Consider the following 4,585-nt stretch of genomic DNA (forward strand, 5'->3'; position numbering starts at 1 on the left):
AGAGTACAGGCTGTGTTGAATCAGAAGAGATGGTATCCATAAAAAAAAATAAAATAAAAATTAAGGGGTGAGGGAGGAAAATACTGGGAGGAGAAAGGGAGAAATGGAATGGAGCAGGTTATAACTCGTAAAAGAGATAAGAAAAATCTTGTTCAATGGAGGAGAAAAGGGATAGGAGGAGAGGGGAAAAGTAAAGCTACTCTCTCCACATATGGCTTAAGGAGGGAATAACATGCTCACTAAATTTGGTATGAAAATGTATCTTACACTACAGGAAAGTAGGGGAGGAGGCAACAAGTGGGGTAAGGGGAATGACAGAGGGGAGGGCAAATGGGAGAAGGGAGTAACTAACACTTTTGGGAAGGGACAAGGTCAAATGAGGGAATAAAAAAATAAGGGGGGGATAGAGTAGGATAGAGGACAATATAGTTAGTATTACACAACATGATTATTATGGAAGTCTTTTGCAAAACGACACATATTTAGTCTGTATTGAATTGCTTGCCTTCTCAGTGGGGATGAATAGGGAGGGAGGGAGGGAGAGAAGTTGGAATTCAAAGTATTAGAAACGAATGTTGAGAATTATTATTGCATATAACTGGGAAATAAGAAACACAGGCAATGAGGTATAGAAATTTATCTTGTCCTACAAGAAAAGAGAAAAGATGAGGATAAGGGAAGGGTGGGATGTGATAGAAGGGAGGACACATTGAGTGAAGGGGTAATCAGAATGCAAGGTGTTATGGGGTGGGGGGAAGGGAGAGATGGGGAGAAAAATTGTAATTCAAAATTTTGTGGAAATGAATGTCATAATCTAAAAAAAAAAAGAAAAAAGAAAAGTTTAAATTGAACTTAGCTTGTCTTAATGTATAGGGGTTAAAACTGTGGCTGAAATAAAACATTATATAAAAAGCAAGCTATATACATGATAAATTTTAAGCAATTAATAGAGGGAAAACCCTAGAATTAACTGTAAAAGATGGGATTTTAGTTGGGACTTATAATGCTGATTTTTAAAAATACTACTGCATGGCATCTTCTATTAAAGGAAATTTGAAGTGAGGTAATATGGCACAAAGAACAGGAGCCTGAGATACTGGTTCTGGCTCTATAACAAGTCACTTGACTTAACTGGACCTCAAGTTTTCTCACTCATAAAATCAAGGGTTTGGACTAATACTTCTTTTGGTTTCTTTTTACTTCTGAAATTCCAGAAGTCTTCCTATTTTAGCACCAAGTACCAAAAGACCAAAAGGCTCCTCACTTTGTACTTATTTTGTGTAATAAAGCCCTGATATGCTAAATGGAATGGTAGATAAAAAAGGAAAAATAAACAAAATGACATAATTGGTGGGTGAAATATAGTCATGAGTGTATTGATGTGGGAGCCTCAATGAGCTGTGTTAGTCCTGGAAGAACTGAAAACAGACCTAATCTTGGGGTAGTGAAAAGCTACTTAATAGGGCTTGATCTCTGACTTACACCAGGGATTACGGTGCAGGGGTGGTTGTGTGAACTAGACAATTCTGTGACAACAGTTCATAAACTGGGAATTCTATCATCAATTATCTTATGCTATCTCTTGCGTGCATAATTTTATTGAGTGAATACTGAAAATAAATCAGAGCAGTTTAAACTAGGTTTCTAACATCTGTATCTACTTTTAAGAAAAATCATTTTAATAAAGGACTATAAGATTTGGAAGGTAGTTTAAGAAAACAAAAGCTTTTCAAGATCAAATGTCATGTTGAAGGAGCTGTGGTAGAGTGCCTCTAATTGTAGAGGTCACTTGCTAATGGAGGAAGTCAAGGCTGGTGGATCATATGAGTTCATGAGTTCTGAGCTGCAGAGGGGTTAAAGCCAATTGGGTGTCCACACTAACATGGTGAACCCCTGAGAGTTTGGCCACCAGGCTGCCAAATGGCCCTCCCAGGAAAAGAGAGAGATAAAAAGCTTCTGTGCTCATTAGTAATGGGATCAGGAATGAGATCAGCCACCTAGCCCAGGTGAGATGCAGAGACTCACTCTCCCCCTACTCCCTAAAATTAAAATTATGAACTGTGGTTGAAATTTTAGTTTCCAAACATACACTACAATTTACAAATCTTATACTGATCTAAACAACATTATTATTAATTAGGTATAATTGACTTACCACATAATTACACACCATTTTTTAAAACAGATTCTGAAATGTCTTGGTTAGAAATGTACTACCCTGGTAACTTTTGATTTTTCTCAATTTCACATAACCCTAATACCGGATCTAAATCCTTTAAATGAGGAATACATGGCAGAAATGGAAGGGTAAAAGAATTGAGTTAAATAAGCTATTTCACTCAGTTAAAAAACTTGGCTTTAATGATTATCCATTTCATACTTTTTGTAATATTCAAAACCACAAAACTGGAAATAAAAAGTTTGGATGACAAAACCTATATTCAAATGTCACCTGTGTTGTTTTACTACATTAACTGAAAGATTGGAGTTCCAGCAATAGTTAGCTATAACCAAGGGCAGATAAAGATTATATATTCATTTATGAACTGAGCTCCACATTTAAGGCGCTAAATAGATACATTTACATAAACTGTATGAATTATAGGTATTGTGGCTATCACTTTTGTATCTTCATTCAACGTGTGTTCTGCAATTAGAATTGCAGATTGAAAGTACTATGCAAAGGGGTCCTACCAATCAAGGCCAAACCTATTTTACAGAGGAGGAAGTGGAGATCCAGAGACACAAAATACAAAATATCATACAAAGCAAAGATTTGAAACCAGAGATTCTGACTCAGAATTCAGACACAGTATCACTCAACTTGAACATGGTACCTCCTTTAAGCCAACCTGAAAAGTCAACTTTTGGGAAATGCAAAATGTCAAATTTGCTTTGTTTTAGCTGAAAGTCTATAAAATTTCCATGGATGGTTCTGAAGGTTGGTGCCCATTTAAAGACTCTTTATCATCGGCATCTATTATACCTATTAGAGCATGAGGTTTATCATAGCCAAAAGCTGTGTTAACCTTCCTTAGAGTGATACTGTCTTGAACATCTGCTATTGTTTCAGGGTCACTTTGTGGAGGCTCTGGGTCAGATATGAAGTCACAGGATTCCACATGCCTGTTCTCAGAATCATCCCTAGGAAGACAAGAGCTTGAAATGATACTACCAGATTCAGCTTGGCTGCTGTTAGAATGAAAATAATTCTCTTTCATCATTGTGTTCTGATGACTATCAGAGGTCATCTCAGTAATATTTTCTTCAACAGTCATTTCTTCTGTTGTGCTTGATATTTCTTGGAAATATTGTCTCTATTGTCTTCAGAATTAATGCTACTGTTTGTGGTCAAATGACTGATGGCTTTTTCCTCATTTTCTGGGACTGCCAAATGTGATGTTTCAACAAAAGAATTACATCTTGATTCACGATTCACCTCTAAAATGTTGCATGAATTAAAATTTCTTACCAGAGAGGCCCATGACTTGGGTAATATGAAGTTCTTTCTCTGAAACACCTCTCTCTTCCAGACCAGATAAATCATGAGTACTATATACATAATGAGGGCAATGCATACAGAAATAATTAGGATGGGCAGAGAAAAATCTTCTTCTCTATTAGGATTAGGTGAAGTTGTAATACACCGTTCGTTTGATTTCTCTCATATACTTTGCCAAATAGCAGAGTTGTCAGAAAATCTTTGGCAGAAACACAATACTCAAAATCCAATGAAATCGCTGGTATAATTAACTGACACTAAGTTTCACTGCAAGATTGAGGTTCTTCCTCAGCGACCTCACGTCCATTTATCTTTAAATAGACCTTGTAGGTGAATAAGCTTCAATCACCATCGTCATCATCAAAACACACAGGTCACTTCTCTCCTCCCTTAACATTTTTTGGAGGATGGTATATATCAACGATAAGTTTGCGATTTTTCTCTTGAAACTTTAGTTTAGGTGTTCCTATTTTTCCATCCTGATATACAAAAAATAATTTAGATTCCACAAAGGAAGACTCTTTTTGTCCAATGGTAGCTTTAACTCTGACCCAGTAATAAGTCAATGGTCTTTTAACACGCAAATATGTTACAAAAGTGATGGGATATGTTGGTGCAGACTTCTTTCCATTTCCCTTCTTTATAGTCCTTTAACTCCACTGTGGAAGTAGGACTCTGAGATGTTCTCTGGTAATCCCAAGATACTTCAGAATTCAAATTGTAAGATTTTATTTCAACATTAGTTGGTATAGACACTATGGAAGTGTTTGGATCCAGAGTTGGGGTCTCAGCCCAGCTCCCATTCAAAAAGACCAAAAGGAGAAGGAGGCTAGGATCTGCCCCGGAGGCCTGAGGGAGCCCGGGCATCATCCCTTCTCTCTCTTCCCGCAGGACCTAGCCTCAGTCTCGGGTTGTGGCAATGGCCCCAGCCCTGGCTGGACCCCAGACAAGGGCACTAACTGCCGCGCTGGAGGGAAAGTGTTTTCTAGAATTTGCAAAGAGGAAAATTTAGAATTGATGTAAAGAAAGCTTCGATGGGCAATTAAGTGGCACAATGGAGAGAGTACTGGGCCTGAAGTCAGG

The 4,585-nt window shown here is 37.5% G+C and overlaps 1 pseudogene; it reads right to left on the minus strand.

The window, feature by feature from the left end:
* Nucleotides 1–2,811: 2,811 nt before the first annotated feature.
* Nucleotides 2,812–4,372, minus strand: LOC140531611 (interferon gamma receptor 1-like; annotated as a pseudogene).
* Nucleotides 4,373–4,585: the final 213 nt, after the last annotated feature.

This window comes from Notamacropus eugenii, chromosome 3 (genome assembly GCF_028372415.1).
Source record: "Notamacropus eugenii isolate mMacEug1 chromosome 3, mMacEug1.pri_v2, whole genome shotgun sequence".
NCBI classification, from domain to species: domain Eukaryota; kingdom Metazoa; phylum Chordata; class Mammalia; order Diprotodontia; family Macropodidae; genus Notamacropus; species Notamacropus eugenii.